This window comes from Marmota marmota, unplaced genomic scaffold (assembly GCF_001458135.2).
Source record: "Marmota marmota marmota unplaced genomic scaffold, marMar, whole genome shotgun sequence".
NCBI classification, from domain to species: Eukaryota; Metazoa; Chordata; class Mammalia; order Rodentia; family Sciuridae; genus Marmota; species Marmota marmota.
Genome location: NW_026000137.1, coordinates 2,153,187 through 2,170,425, shown reverse-complemented (window position 1 = coordinate 2,170,425; position 17,239 = coordinate 2,153,187). Strand labels below are relative to the sequence as shown.

The following is a 17,239-nucleotide window of genomic DNA, read 5'->3' as shown; positions in this document are numbered from 1 at the left end:
AAAAAAAAAAAAAAAAAAAAAAAAAAAAAAAAACAAAAAAAACAATAAATATTAAAATAAAATAAAATAAAAATGATAATAGCAACTTTACATCATAGAGTTAACACACGATCACGTGTATTAATATATGTAAAATGCTTAGCTCAGGGTCAGACATGTAGCAAATGCTCAATATATCAGCTGCCATTTTCAAATAGAGCCTTTCTTATTTTAGGAAGACAAATTGGGCTGCTCTTGGTCTTGATAGAAGTCTTGAGAAGATATCTTCAGTTCTTGCCATCTTAATGCTAAGAGAATTCTTGTTTTATCCTACCAGGAAGTTTAGGAAAAGTTCCTTTTGATGTGTTTCCATGGAATGTCTTTTTGTCATATTTTTTTCTTGTACCTTTACAATAGGGAGCCAATTTTCTCTACCCTGGACCTGTATTTTGTCTCATTGCCCTTTCCATGCCCATCTTCCAAGGCCATCACTAACCTGTTCTCCCTGCATCATCATCATGCCATGTGGTGGCTCAGTGAGAGGGGAGTTGGTATGGCTTCATCCAAGTCTACATCCCTTTCCAAGACAGGTGTGTTCTCAACATGCAGAGAAGGAAACCACACCTGCTTATTGGTGGATATCTCTGGAATCATTTTCTACTAGAAAAAGAACAGTCTTTTCTGAAGGGAAGAGGAAGCTTGATAAGTATTTCTCAGAAACATAATGGTGTCTGCCATTCAGTGTCCAAGAAAATGAGTCTGTGCAGAAGGAGTTTGTGTCAGTCCTGGGTCAAGAAGTAAGTTTGAAAGTAATTTTGTTTCAGGAAAACTTTGCAGAACCTTGTACCAAAGAAACACTCTGTGCTTTCCAAACAGAGTGTGAAACAAAACGGAAGGCTGAACAGTTTGGCACGTCAGGATTCTGGTGCTCCACTGAGGGAAAAACAGCTGTTCTGCAAGGTCATAGCCTCCATCAGATGCCTACGGGCAAATGGCAGAGAACAGACCCTGGCGACAGTGGATGAGAACCTCACAGGGGACTCACTAGAAATTTCTTGAAAGTATTTTTGCAGGCATGAGCTGTGAATTCTGGTTCATAATGTTACCACATTGGTATGTACTGGCCTGAGGAAATAAATGGCACTTGAAATTTCACAAATATTCTGGTCCCTCAAAATGCTAACAAATTTGGCAGTTTGTTATACTTTTCTTTCAATCCTTCAAACTGGCATTTCCCCCTGGCATGCATTGTAGGCTATTCCTCTTAAAAGCCTGCAACACATTGTTAGGAAAAATACACTTTCAGAACAGTCTGAAACTCTGGAAGAACGGTCTCATCATGTCATTTATGAATTACCTCAGTGTCAGACAAGGAATTCATAGCAATCAAAACATATTAATTTTAAATGACATTGTGTTTTAGACCACAACTACTATTTCCATATTGAAGTAGTTTAAATATAAATGAGTCTACAGAAATGTCAGGCAAAAGTAGAACTGCCAAAATCATAAGCTTATTGGCAAATGTTTGAATGGCAGCCCAGCGCCAGACCTCACAAACTTGGGAAAGAACTTCCCCAAAGAAATTCAAACCATGTAAGCAAAAATACACTTTAGAATCCTGCCACTTTGAGTTCATTTATTCAGTATGTTGACTGTCTATGTAGACCTGGCACTGGACTGGGTGATGGAAGTGGGGAGGGTGCTGTGGGGCTAACGGTAGAGACCCGGGAGAAGAGAGAGTGCTTCAGTTACCTATTACAGAGTCTTCCTTATGATCATTTGAAAATGATCACAAGAGCTAAGCATGGAGAATGAACTTTAGTGAGGAGCTAGAGCATCAGTAGGGAAATAAGACAGGAGGTTTCTGCACTAGTCAAGGCAAGGGATGATGGTAGCTCAGAGTAGGGTGGTAGTGACAGAAATGATTACAAGGATTTGGACACAGATACATTTTAAAGATTGGGCTGATGGATCTTGCTGGGGAATTGGAGAAGGGGTATGAAGGACAGAGAGGAACCAAAGGATGACCCCAAGTCTGTGGTGAAGACTTGAGTAGATGTGGATTATCATATGCAGAGTGGGGAGGCTCAGAAAAGAGTAGATCCAGGGAAGCTCATCAGATTTCCCAGGGAAATGGCCAGTTACTACTAGTTCTTTTAAGACTAATTCCTCAACTGGTCCAGAGGGCAGCTGGGTGTCCCAAACCTCAACAGATCCCCAATGGGAGTCACCCTGTGAAACAGTCTGCCTGGAAATGAAGTCTGAAGAGAGAGAATAGTTGATGACCTTTCTTAGCTCTCAGATTCAGCCCAATGCCTAAAGGCCATCCTACTTCTTTAAATTTTCATTGAGTCAACCGACTCTCCCCTTCTTCATTGTTTATATTAATTGAAAGTGACTTTCTGTCATTTGCCTCCAAAAAATAAGCCTGAGAACAATAAGAAAAATAACTCAGAAAATAGTATAACAAGATTGATCATATAACAAGGAGCTTTCCACAATGATAAGAAAAATTTTTTAAAGCAAAGTTTATTATCTATTTTTCACTTGTTTCCAAAGGTTGGGGAGATTGGAGGTCACTCAAAGAGGGGAAAGATCATTAAAATGTTATTTCATAAGCAAAATTTAAAGAAAATCTCAGTTACCTCTTTACAAAAATGAGACCCAGATAAGTTGTTCCTGAGCTCTGCCCCTTTCCCCAGGATTTCTCAGGGATACACAGGACTGCCTTCCTACATGGGGGTCCCACGGAAGCAGTGGATATCCCAAGCTACTGCCTCTCTGGAAAGCAGACTCTCTCATCAATCACAGTCTCCCAGGTTTTGGAGTTAGGTCTCCTCTGCTGACAGCTGGCTGATGCCTCAGACCCAGATCCTGCAAGGCGAATCCTTGAGGCTCAGCACAGGAAGCCGTACAGCACTTGTTTCTGAGACTCTGCAGGAAAGGAAGAGCGGGACCAGGTTGGGAGTATTGTTAGCTTAGCCTTATTAATAAAATAGGGTTAATGATTTATTCATAGCTGGGACAATGCGGCTGTGCTCTGGAGGAGAGCACAGAGCTGTTACATTAGAGATGAGCAGCTGCTGCGGAAGAGACGCGAGCCTTCCAAGAAATGCTCTCGGGCTGTTTCTATGAGGCAATGAGCAGGTTTATCTGACCAAGTCAGAGCTTGCAGGCAATTATTTGTGTACTGTGGATGTTGTAGGATAAATGCTGGTGATGGAGGTCCCTGGAAAGCTACCCCTTGCTTTTCCATTTCTCATCTAATGAATGTTTGCTCACCTTCTTGCTTTATCCTCTCCTCCTCAGTACCTGGAAGATGCCTGAGTTTATAATTCAAGATGTGTTATCTGGGGAATATCAGTATAATACACATCTGAACGTGATCCCCATCAAAGGGAGATCATCCTAGGAAGCAGAAGAGAGAAATAGTTTTGGGGCTTTTCTGGTGCTAAGCTATGCATGCACTATTTTTAAAGAAAAAAAATATCATTTAAAATCATATATCTCTCTCTTCCCCAATAAACTGTAGAATTTTTAAAAATAGTTAAAGAAGAGATTTAATACAACGCAGAATCCTGATAAATAACTAGGAGATATAATGTTTTTTAAAAATGTCTCTTACTTGCCTTGAATGCACGAGACCCTTGGTTTGATTCCCATGCTATTAAAAAAAAAAAAAGGCCAATTACTGTCACTCTTGTTAAGGATAGGATAGATGTTATTTTATCAGGTGATTAGTTGGTTGATGTGGTTCAGAGGGCAAGAGGAGTCAGGATTTGACAATTTCCAGAAAAACAAAAGCAAGAGAAATGACTTCTCAGCAAACCAAACCAGCCTGGACTAGAATGAACAGAAATCAGGTTTATTTACTGCCACGTTGCTGTTTCTGCTCTGTTGCCCCCGTCTGAGCTTCCCTGACCTCCCCCAATGACTTCAGGAGGTTTAGATCAAATGTCAGAGAGAAGAGCTGGGCTTTTCCCGCTTTGGTGCCTGACTAGAGGGGAGAATTCAGGCCTCAGGAGGCACTGAAGAAAAATCTCATTGTTGGTGCATATGCTTCCACACAGCGAGGCTTCCTAAGAGACTCCCCTCCCCTCTGCTCAGCTTCCCTGAGAAGAGATCAAATGTTTCAAAGCATTTCCACCTTTACTAATTTTTAATGCCTCTGCCAGACTGAGACTTGCCCACTGGAAAAAAAAAAAAATCTGTGTTCGTTGAAACAGCCAAAAATAAAAGTGATCCTTTAACAGTAGCACATTTAACTTCCTCCATGACTACCAGCAGGAGCCAAGGAATAGAGCTTTTGCCCAATATATTAAGCATGAAAAAGTGTCTTTGGGAAATGATCACACTGGAAATCAGAATATGTTTAAATATAATTCTCAAAATTCGTAGTCTCCTTACAAAAGAATCAAAGAGGCCATCACCCTGATCCTTCCCTACAACTGCTCCAGCTCCCAGCCCCACCCTGCTCATTCCTTTCCTTTGCTCCTTTGCCCAGTTTCCCCCCAAAGCCACCCACCAGGGTCTATGTGGGAGCCAGGAATGTAACCCTAGCATTTGGTTTCCCAGGCCATCAGGAGATAACATTGCCTATCAGCCAAAAAGTAAAGCTTCCTGACTGCAGTTGCAGAAATTACAGCTAATTATATGCTCCATGCTTCCTGCAAAAGATATATATTTTAAGCTGCTGGGCTGACTTTCTCCCTTGGCTGTATTTAAAGGTTAGTTTCTGACCTGCTTCCTGGTTTAATGGAATAGTTTAAATATTACAAATCATTACTTGATTCTAATGAATTATATCTCCCCTGGCACCTCACAAAATCCTTATCGTGCCAGAGGAAATAGTTGGAAGGAACCGGGAGTCTCCATGATAATAAACAGAATAACATGCCATAGGGTTGTAGGTTTCAGGATCCCCGGCTTCTTGGGTGGTTGAAAGCTCTTGGCCCTCGGCCTCACACTCAACCCAGCACCTGAGGCATGTGGCTGAGCAGCATGAGCTCCCACTCCCCCGCCTCGCACGATTGTTCACTCAGCTTAATTGTCAGCTCCTGCTAAGAACATGTAACATCTCATTTTCCCAGAGATTGTGGAAGCGTTGAGCTTTGCTTGTGGCCAATTTGGGTAGCTGAATGAGCATTGCTTCCTGCCTTAATGCACAAATGCTGGGATGGTCTAAAACCCTCTCTGTACATAGAGGCCTAGAGGCCTTTTACTGAATTCCAGTTTCCAATTCTGGTGAAGATCTGGACCTATGCACTTTCTCTTGATGTGCAGCAGATATTCTCATCCTATTTTTATGTGCTGTCAATCTTATTAAATGGAAGAAGAGTCACCCAAACTCATGTACACAAGAAAAGTTGCTTTCAAGGCTTGGAAGTCTACAGCATGTGAAAGGCCCTTTTGTCTTCTCAGGAGACAGAGGGGGAAATTCATCTGTTGAAGGGCACCTAGGCTGTTTCCATAGTTCAGCTATTCTGAATTGTCCTGCTAACCACTGATGTGGCTGCGTCACTATAGCATGCTGTAGTCCTTTGGGTATAAACCTAGGAGTGGGATGACTGGGTCAAATGGAGGTTCCATTCCAAATTTTCTGAGGAATCACAGCAAAGTGAAGCACTGCAAGGTGAGACTGTGGAGAGTCCATCAGCCTTGACAACCAAATTGTGCATTTTCATGTCTCTGGCTGAATTGCCTAAAATGCAGATGTGGAAGTGAAAAATTCAACCAAGTGGACAGGTGACTGGTTTGTAATGTCCTAAATGCTCTGATTTTCCTTTCAGTGCCAATCAGACCTCAAAATATGAGTGATTCTGCTAATGAGCTTTCTGTTATTATAATAAATAAATGGGATTACCAATTTATAAAGAGAAATGGCTTGTTTGGGCTCAGTTTTAGATATTTTAGTCCATTATCAGCTGGCCCTGTGCGTTGGGCCTGTGGTTGGGTCTTGGTGGGAGTGCACAGTGGAGAAAATCACTCACCTCATGTCCAGAATGCAAATGAGAAAGAAGAAGAGACCTGGCTTTCTCAATTCCCATTCAGGGCACATCCCCCAATGACCTAGTGACTTCCCACCAGGCCTCATATTCTAAAAACTACATCACATCCTAATATTGCCAACCTGGAAACCAAATCTTGAACACATTGACCTTCAGAGACATTTAAGATTCAAACTCTAGCAGTAATCATTGAAGTATCAACCATCCTTCACATTGCTCATGACATGGAATTCTCTAGCAATATATCTGAACTATCAATAATAGGTATTCTTTTTTTTTTTTTTTTTGGTGCTGGGGATAGAACCCAGCAATAATAGATATTCTTTAATTATTTTTATGAAGGATGAATCTTGTGAATATATGGATTTAAATTACTAAGTGATATTACTCAAAAGTTTACCTTATTGCACAGCATCTTAAAATATATTATATTGCCCTGTGCAGGTACTTCCACCATTAGAAACTAATTTATTTTCTCTTAGGAGGTTCCCCAATAAATCCAAAAACACTTTGAAGAACTAGTTCACCTTAAGAAGGTAAATATATCAGATGATTTGCTAAGACGATGGGTCAGCCAAGGGCCTTAGTGAAAGGGGCTTAGTATCTCAACCCTCCTGACAGGGGATGGTATATGTGGAAAAGTCCAACAGGGGCTCAACAGCTGCACAGTGAGGTCTAGCCATCTTAGCAGCATGCAAATTATCAGGAGCACTTCTCTGTGGACCAATGTCAACAAGGAGAAATCATCTCCCAGTAGATCGATATCTACCACTCACAAATAGGCAAATACCCAAATCAAAAATTAAAATTTCTTGTTTGTTTTGAGGAATATTATACAATTTGTAGTTTAAAGCCTCTACGTTTAAGGTTTCCATTTGTAAGAGAGAGCCAAAATGGAAAAAACCAACAGGAAACCTGGAGACACTTTCTCTGAGAAAAGTTAAGTGAAACCAAAATCCTCAAAGGGATAGAGCTGAGGAGAGACACAATTAAAGCAAAGACAGTCTACATGGAGGATCACACCTAAATGGAGGGATGCCATTTTTTTCTGATTTGTTCAGAGCTGAGAAGATTACAGGAAACCAGGGACCCCCCCTCTGCTGATTTCTTCCTTGGAGCAAAGCAAAATATCTCACGAAATTCCATTTTGCTTTAAAAGCAAACTCGTCTGTTGGGTGTTTTAGCATCTTCATAGATACTGCAGAAGAAGGGTTTTAATTTAATATCTCTGTCAGCCAGATAGTTTATCACACTCAACAGCAATGACAGTAGAAGGGAAAAAAGGGTGGGAAGCCATTCTGGGGTGAGCTACGGGTGACAACAGGATGGGAAAATCCAGCTTCACCAAATATTTATTCATGCTTATGTAAACCTCAATTAGCTATCTGAATGCTAAGTCTCTGCTGAAGAAAAGGCGCATTTGGAAAAAGTGACTTGGAAGCTGGTTGGTGTCAGTTATTTTGCTGCGTTGTTGATTAATGTAATTGAAGTATATATTACAGAAACAGAAAAGGAAATGTGACTTCTTCAGGGACCCATTAATTTCTTAAGCATAAAGTGTTTGAAGGTTCAAAGGCTTTGTTGAAGCTTATTTTAAATTTAAAATTTCCATTGCCAAGGGATTGATTACCATTCTTATATTAGCTTTGTCAAACACCAAGTTGATCTTAGTTCTTTCAAAGTTTTGTGGCACTTAATTGTTTTCAGAGCATTTTTTTTTTTTAAAGAGAGACTGTCTTACAAGTTCTCTCAAGGACAGACTTGTCTTCCCTTTACAAGAACAGCAAGCCAAAAAAAAATTCTTAACCCTTAAAAAGAGCAATTCCCACTCTACCCACCTTTGGAGTCTTGAAAGTCATTTCTGGGAGTCAGGTACCACACCTCCTCATTCAAACACCTTCCCATATTAGTTTGTGTTTGGTTTTCCTTTGACTCTAAAACATCAACTTCTTTAAGTGTCTCTGCGCAACTGAAGCTCAGTCATGTTGTTTAGGGACTCCGCAGTCAGATTTTTCATATCTCTCCACCCCAAATGACTACACATAGTTCTTTTTATAGCTCTCTCCTGTCTTCCTCTGATCACAGTTTAAGACGCTCTCATAAACAACACCCTCTGCAAGGGAGCCAAGACGTCCCCAGCACCCGTCTTTTTATGTGTGTTGTCCTGATAGTGAACTCTTTAGTTCAAGAAGTCAGACAGCAGCATTTCCGGCTCCTTGGAAAGCCAGCCAAGCAGAGAACTGTCATTTCACACAAGGGCAAGAACGGGGAAATATGTCATTAAGAGATCAGGGTTAACATGGCACTGCCATATACCCAGGCGAAGGTGATGTGAGGGCATCGCGAGGCCACAGGAGAATCAAGAGCATTGTGACCCAAGGCTTTGCCCCAGAAATCAATAACGAGTTTTGCTAACCCTCTAAGAAAAGCTCCACAGAAAATCCTTTTATCTCACAAGAAGAAAGGTGCTTTCTCCTCACTGCTCTGTGCCTTTCCTGACACTCTTGCTGGGTGCTAGGAGTGTGGAGTTAAGCCAGCAGCCTCCACCCCACCCTGTGGGACCACCTTCCCTCAAGGCTGTCTCCAAGTATACTGGGAAGCTGGGCTCAGAGCTCAAGAACTGTCCCTCCATAGCTGCACCAAAGCCTGACAACTGTTTGTACTTGGCTCAATGGAACATACATTTTCCCCTCTGGTGAAATCCTGTCATCTGTAATGATTTATTTTCAATATCTTTTCTATTTATGCTCACTTTGGGGGATGATTATCTGGATCCTCATTTTAACTCTCAAGGCAGAGGCAGGCGGTGTCTGGGTGGAGGTGGTGTGGCTTGGAAGACACTCTTCCCCATTTCCTCTCAGAATGCTGTGTTCTAGGCCTTGTCCTTGTCCCAGGTCTAATTCTCAGCCTTCCTCCTCCTGACCCAACCCCCAGGCAGAAATATCTTACAAGTACCTGCTTCTAAATACCCCAACCCCAAAGAACTGGCAAAGAGGCTAAACTGAAAATGGCTTTAACTTATTCTTCCTCTCTAGTAACACTTATATATGAGCCAGCTGAAAATAGTGAATTGTGAGTAGTGAAGTGTGTGTGTGTGCATGCGTGTGTGTGTGTGTGTGTGTGTGTGTGTGTGTGTGAGGGGGATGGGGCAGAAGGTATCAGGAATCAGGCCAGACCAGTGGTGAAGATGCCTCGAGCCTGGGATGCTCATGGAGCAGTTTCCTATCATATCAGAGCAGGAGTGGACCTATCCATTGACATGAGTAGACAGCCAAAGGCCCAGAAGAGGGTCCCTGAATTAAGGCAATCAACAATGATGACATGAAGGGAGAATGTGGAAGTGGAAGCACAAAACCAGAGGCTACAGTTTCATTAATGCTAAAAAATCTCTGTGGTGGCTTCCCAGTATGGAGAAACACTTCAAGGGGCTGGGCTTTGACATCCTGATGAAGCTAAACACCTCCTCTTAGGTATCGCATTTCAGTCTGGTGAGCACCAGAGAGAAGGCTGAGTAGATTCTCCCATGGGGAATCCAAAGGTGATAACTTTTAGCATCACCGTTCAAAATTTGCAAGTCTGTATTCCCCATCCCTCAGAACATAGAGACCCCTGGCCTCCTCCACTCTCAATGGCTTTCTCTGAGGAGTTGCAGGGCCTTTGCAGCAAGAGAGCAGGTGTGTGGCCTCTGCTCTGTGCTTTTCATTTATCTGAAAGAGTTGTTAGTTAACAGTGAGACGGTAGATGCCTGGGCACGGACCTCTTCCCCCACCCTCTCAGAAAGCATGGAGATCTGTTGTAGGAATTGTGCTCTAGGAGTACAAAACTGAAAAACTCTAGAGAATTTTTTTCCCCTTGATGTTCAAAATTCTTCAGACTAAAACTGGAAACGCCAGAAAATATCTGGCTTGAATCCCTGTTGGACATTTCTTTTTGGATTCATGCTTTCTGGAAGGTTCAAATTCATTCATGTGAATAGTTAGTTATTAACCAGCTACTAAATTAAATCATGTTTAAATTTTAAAATACACTGTCTTAGGCACTCTGGATACAAAGGAGAGAATGGTCCCTGCCTGGAGTGCAGGGTAGACAGTATTATCACCATTTGAGAGATGATAGGACAGGATCAGAGAGGTTAAGTGGCTCATAACCAGGGTATCCCTGAATCATTGCATTAGCTACTCAACTTGAGAACTCAAAGGCTAGAAGGGGCATTCAGGGTTTTCCACTGCAATTTCTCTTTCTGCAGGGGTGGAAACCTAAAGCAAACCTGAGATACTCCTTTGCCCCTCTGTGCTCATCTTTGACTGGATGGAGAAACTGAGCTGTGTGATTATGAAAGGTCTGGGTGATACTGAGCTACCAGGGCTGAGTTAGTGCTCCATCTTGGTCAGTTCAACCCTAATTAATGTCTCATACAACCAGACTCTACCCTTTAGGTCCATCCTAGACCACTGGATGATGATGGTGGTGATGATAATGGTGGTGGTGAAGCCAGAATTAGGCAGTCAGTATAGATAGTTAAATCGAGTCAGGTCAGATCAAGGAGGCCAATTCTGAGTGAGTCCAGGAAGTTGGAGACTGTCCCCTGAAGGATTAAAATGTTAATTCCTTCAGAGCCCTTCTTCCACCCTTATCAAGAACCTGCCCCTGCTCCAACCTGTTGCGAAGGTAAACCTGGTCACAGGAATTGCCCCTCCCTACAGGGAGCTATAGGATTATTAATTAATGTGTCCTTGACTGCTCATCCTGCCCTTCCCCCTTCAGCCCACCTGGTTCCCACCTTTTGGCCATCTCACCAAGCATTTCCTAGGCCTAGTCAGCAGGAAGGAGAAAGGTAAGTGGAAGAGGGCAGGAGAACAAACGAACCTAGGACATATAAAAAAGGGCGGAACACCTTGCTTCTTAGGATACCTAGACACCAGCTGTGGCCACTTCTCCCTCCCAGGAGAAGTCTATGTTACCCCTTTTTAAATAAACCCTGCTTTATATACTTGCCTTGGTGTGCTTTCTAATGTTCTGACTTCAACATGTGAGGAAGCAGAACTCGTCACCCATAACCAGCGGTATCAGTGGTGATGGTGATGGTGGTGATGATGATAATGAATAAAAGCATGACAACAGCAATAACAACTACTACTATCGCTACTACCTCCACCAATATGGAATTCTTTCTTGGGGTCACTTTAGCTACAAAGTGCAATACAAATATCAACCTTGCAGGTCTAATCTTCACTGCTGTAGTGTAGTACTACAGAACATAAGCTTTAGACCAAACAGAAGTGGGTTTGACTCTGGTATTTTACAAACATGAGGAAACTGAGGTTTTTGGAGTTTGTTTCTTACCAGAGAAAACATAGTTTGTAAGTAGAAAAAGCATGCCAAGATTTGACCTGGTCCTACCTTTCTCCAGAATCTACACTTTGTAAGAGATGGTAACTGCACACACTGATCTCACCATTTACTTATTTATTAGGCACTAACCATGTCTCAAGAACCTTGCAAAGCTCCTTGTACACATTGTCTCATTGAATTCTCTTCAAGTGTCATTATAATTATGCCCTTCAACAGAAAAGGAAAGGAGACCTAGGGAGATTTAATAACTTGGCCAATGTTTCACAGCTAGAAAGTGGTAAAATTCAAACTTAATCCCAAGACTGCCTGACACTAAAGTCCATTTTCTTGACCATTGTGCAGGCCACTTAGATCGGAGAGCTGAGGTGGACCAAGGGATTGGTGTCTTACTTAAAATTTCCTTTTATTGCTGAGCAGATGTTTCCATCACTGCTTCCTTGAATACAGAAAGCCTGAGTGCCAGTTTAGAAACCCAGATTAACATCGAAGGTGATACAAATATATACATAGACCCTCACATCATTAAACCTTTGTGCTAAAAGGGACCTTGACATTGTGTGGTACAACTTATTTTTTAGTTTGGAAAGTTGATGTTTTCGTATTCGTGGAGATTTCATACTTGAAAGAGAGTTCCAGTCTGGATCACTTCAACTGTACTCCCCCCCACCTAAAATTCAATTTACTTGAAAGGGTAATGATATTGAATATCAAATTTGGATTGTTATTTCTAATAAATATGGTCTTTTTAATTAGCCCTGACTTCCAAACCATGCATTCTCTAGTGCCGCTCTCTTCATGATGATGGGTGACTATCTAGATGTTCATGGTAAAGAAAGCTTGTATGTTTTTATCTGAGCCATAAATGCACAAAATTAAGGATGATTGACCTGGTCACAAAAGTAGGAGGGAAGTTTTAGAAGTGGTTAAAACTTTTAAACAGTCCTGTCCTGTTGGATTTAATGTGTGTGAGGCCCACCTTGGTTTCAGCTTATGGCCACTGCACTCAAGAACAGAAAGTCTTAAGAATGTACTGTCTCCTTTTAGAAACTATACTTATAGTAACAAATCGTATCTAGCTACATCAACTTGTAGTGCGAAGTACTGCTTAATTCTCATTGGCTTACTTATCGGTAATATTAAACTTGCCCTTTAGTTTAAAAACAATAAAGCAGTTAGCATTCATGAATGCTAAATGTTTTATGTGTAATGTATATAATTTTTCCTTAGAACAACCTTTTGAGATGGGTAGTATCATCATTTCCATGGGAAAACTGAGGCAAAGAGAAATTAGATTAATTATCTAATATCATATATCCATTAAGTATTGATCCCATAAGTATTGATCCCATAATTCAAAACCAGATCAGTGTGACTCTGGATACTTTTTATTAATAATTTTTAAACACAGTAATAATATAAAGACAAATTCATTCCATAATATTAGGAACTCCTTTTTATTTATTATTTTATTTTTTAGTTGTTCTAATTAGTTATACATGACAGCAGAATGCATTTTGGCATTCATACATTAATGGAGTATAACTTATTCTTCATCTGGTTGTACATTATATAGAGTTACACAGGTCATGTAATCATATATGCACATAGGGCAATGGGTAATAATGTCCAATTCATTCTACTATTATTCCTACCTTCACGCCCCCTCTCCTCTCTCCACTCTCGTCTGTCTAGTCCAACATACTTCTATTCTTAAACACACACACACACACACACACACACACACACACACCACACCACACCATTGAATTAGCATCTGCATATCAGAGAAAACATTCACCTTTGGTTCTTTGGGATTGGCTTATTTCACTTAGCATAGAATTTTCCAGGTCCATCTATTTACTGGCAAATTCTATAATTTCATTCATCTTAAGGGTGAGTAATATTCCATTGTGCATATATACCACAGTTTCTTTATCCATTCATCTGTTGAAGGGCACCTAGGTTGGTTCCGTAGTTCAGCTATTGTGAATTGTCCTGCTAACCACTAATGTGACTGTGTCACTATAGTATGCTGAAGTCCTTTGGGTATAAACCTAGGAGTGGGATGACCGGGACAAATGGAGGTTCCATTCAAAGTTTTCTGAGGAATCTCTATACTGCTTTCCATGTGGTTCCACCAATTTGCATTCCTACCAGCAACGCATGAATGTATCTTTTTCCCCACATCCTTGCCAACATTTATTGTTGTTTGTATTCTTGATGATTGCCATTCTGACTGAAGTGATATGGAATCTCAGTGTAGTTTTGATTTGCATTTCTGTAATTGCTAGAGATGTTGAACTTTTTTCATATATTTGTTAATCTATTGTATTTCTTCTTCTGTGAAGTGTTTGTTCAGTTAGGAACTCCTTTTTAAAAAATTTACTTTTCCCAGCTTTTTTGAGGTATGTTTGATAAATAAAACATATGTTTAAGATATACAACAAGAGGATTTGTTAAACAAAAACATTGAAAATGATTCCCACAATCAAGTTAATTAACACGTCTATCATTTCATAATAGCTGTAATGTGTATTTGTGGTGGTGGGGGGGACACAATCTACTCTCTTAGCAAGTTTCAAGAATACAATGCAGTAGTAATAACTAATAGTCACCATCAGTACATTAGGTCCCCAGAATATATTAATCTTATAACTAAATGTTTATAATCTTTGAACAACTTTTTCTCTCAGTCCCAGCCCATGGCAACCACCATTTCACATTCTATGAGTTTGACTTTTTAGATCCACATATAAGTGGAATCTTACAATATTTGTCTCTCTGTGTCTGGTTTATTTTACTTAGTATGATGCCTTCCAGATCCATTCATGTTATCACAGATGGCAGGATTTCCTTTCTTCTTTTCTGGCTAATAATATTCATAATATATATTTATATGCTAATATTGATATCATATATTTTTTCATGGATTATGTGTCACATTTTCGTTAGCCATTCAGCAGTGATGGACACTTGGGTGGTTTCCATATCTTGATCACCTGAGTAGGATAGCAGTGAATACAAGAGTGCAGAGATCTCTTTGAGATACTGATTTTATTTCCTTTGTATATATGCCCAGATGTGGGACTGCTGGATCATATATATGGTAGTTGTCTTTTTAATTTTTTGAGGAACCTCCATACTGTTTTCCCTAAGTGCTATGCAAATTTACATTCCCACCAACAGTTGTATGAGGATTCCTTCTTCTCCACACATTAGGGATGCTTGAATAACTTCATAAGTTTCCATTTGCACTTGCTTCTGCTCTTTTGTCTTCTGGCCCACTCTTTGGCAGTCTCCATGCCTAGAGGTGTGTACCTCACTCTTGTTCCCATTTGGATGGAAAGAACTTAAAACATGTGGCCTTAGGAATTCTGGGAAATATAGTTGAGCTGTGTGCTCATGGGAGGGAGAACGGGTTTTTAGTTCACAGTTCTCCAGTCTGTTCCTCTTTCCAAGGGCATTTCTATCTCTTCAGGAACCACTGTACCTAAGCCCCTATCTGGTCAACTTTCTGTCACTAAGTGTCCTAGGGAAGTTAGCGATCAGCAACCCTCAGACAATCTGTTTCAATGATTAAAAGAAAACAAAAATAAATCTGATAGAGCCGACATAGAGCCCCTGAAGATTAAGAACTGAGTGACGTTTCATCGTCTTTATTATTTACATGAACTTGAAGTTTAGAGTTTTTAAAAAGTTGAAAGATCACTAAATTGCTCCATATCATTAATAATCATCTGGTTATGCATTTCAAAAAATGTTAAGAAAAAATCCATCACTATGGAGGTAGGAAGAAAATTAAGAATTTTTTGTTTCTACTGTTATATTCATGGTAAGCATAATAGTGCAAAGATATGAAAAACATATTGTATGTTGAACTATCAGGCTACTTAAAAAAACAGACACAAATTTTCTTTAATTTCACAAGTTTGTTAACTTGTGAATGATATTTTGAAGTCAAATTAATTTTTAAACTGATACATAAAAATCATACACATTCAAGGGGTGCCATGTGATATTTCAATACATAAATACATTGTGTTTTAGTCAGATTAAATACATCTATACTCTCAAACATTTATCATTTTTTATGGTGAAAACGTTTGAAATCCTTTCTTCTAGCTTTTGAATGGTACAATGGATTATCGTGATCTGTGGCCACCCAGCTACACAAGAGCACATCAGAGCCTCTTGCTCTTGCGGGACTGTAATTTAATAACCATGGATCAACCTTTTCCCACCCTGTGGGTGATACAATTACTGGTTATTTTTTTTAAACTATGCTTTTCAGTGTTTTCTATGCTTTTTGGTACATAAATTCCCCATCATTAGAAGAAAAACCCACATATTTCTAAACAGAAATTTACAAATCAGATTTCACTGTATGAAACTGTAAGTGGGAACTGCATAGACTCTGGAGTTAAATCAGCAGGATCTGATCTGTTCCTGTGGGTTGTTAGGCACCTCTTAACTTCTCTGAACCTCAGTCTCTGTCAGTGGCTATTTCCACTTACCTTCCCAGATCACTGGAGGATTAAAGGAGAGATGGTCTAAACCACTTGGGAATTTTCTTCTCCCTCTGTCCCCTACTCTCTTTCTTCTCTTTACTTCTCTATTTCTTTTCACCAGTTAGAAATGAAATACAACTTGGGGTGGGGCAGGGGGCAGGGAGCAGAATGTTACATTGAGGTTCCTAGAAACATTTGGCAAAGCATGAATTGCAAAATCTTAAGGCTTTTCTACCATGGTGTCTTGGCACAAAAGCAGTTAATGAACTCATAAACAGAAAGCAGGTAAAGAAAAAACTAGACAGGAAGAGGGAGGAGGTAGTTGAGATCCAGTAAGAAAACATTTCAAGAGTCTATAGCATTGTAATTTAAGTTCTCATCTGCATCTCATTATCTTAATAATCCAAAACAACAGCTCTCCGAGGCCTTACACAGAAGGAGGATGGGACATAATTTCCTTGGACAGGGTCCCCAGCCTCTTTATCACTTTAGATATTATTTCCAAATGTTGAGTGTCAAGGGAGTGTTTCACATTCTCCTAACCATTAAACAGTTGGCTCCCTTTGGGGAAGAGATGAGTTTGACAACCCACAGAGCAGCCTCCTTATGGGATAGACTTCTCTGGAATTCCAGAGCTCCAGCAGAAATCCAGGGCCACATGTGGAGCCTCCACAAGATGTGCTTTATCCAAGCTTACATCCTCCTTTTTGGAGACTCTACAGACAATGCTCAGTGCAACGGGTCATGTCGAATTTATTTCACTTTTTTTTCTCCTGGAAAATTTAACGTTTTTTTTTTTTTTAAATGGTTTTATTTTGAAATATCTCAAACTTACAAAGGAGTCGCAGTAGAGTGCAAAGAATCTTATAGACCTTTCACCCACATTCTTCAAACGTTAATATTTTAGTACTTTTGCTTTATCACTCTTATCTCCCTAGTTACATACCCTTATTTTTAGGATTTTCTGACCATTTGAAAACAAGCTGCAGATATGATTCTTTTTCAACCCCAGACACTTCAGTATGCTCCTATCAAAGGAGGGGGCATTATTCTTACGTATAAACACAATGTCATTATTGGGAAATTGACACTATAATCTATCTTCAGACCTTATTCAAACTTCACCTGTGTCCCAATGATAGGCTATGGTCAAGGGATTCCACCCAGGATACATACAGCATTGCTCTTTTGTCTCCTTTAATTTTGAACTCTTCCTCTTTTTTTTCTTTAAGTCCTTGACATTTTTGAAGAATATAAACCAGCTAATTTGTAGAATATCCCTTAATTTAAGTTCATATGATATTTCCTTATAGCCATTTTCAGGTTTTGTGCATTTGGCAGGAATGCCACAGAAGATGTGTTGGCTCTTTCTCAGTCTATTATATACCC

General features: G+C 40.1%; 1 long non-coding RNA gene across 1 annotated transcript in view; it reads right to left on the bottom strand.

Annotated features, from left to right (window-relative positions):
• The window catches only part of LOC125611219, an 80,534-nt gene extending 72,482 nt beyond the window's left edge, over positions 1–8,052 (bottom strand). The window contains exon 1 of the long non-coding RNA XR_007341353.1: positions 7,829–8,052. This is a non-coding gene — a long non-coding RNA (uncharacterized LOC125611219). The remainder of the gene's footprint in view (positions 1–7,828) is intronic.
• Positions 8,053–17,239: the final 9,187 nt, after the last annotated feature.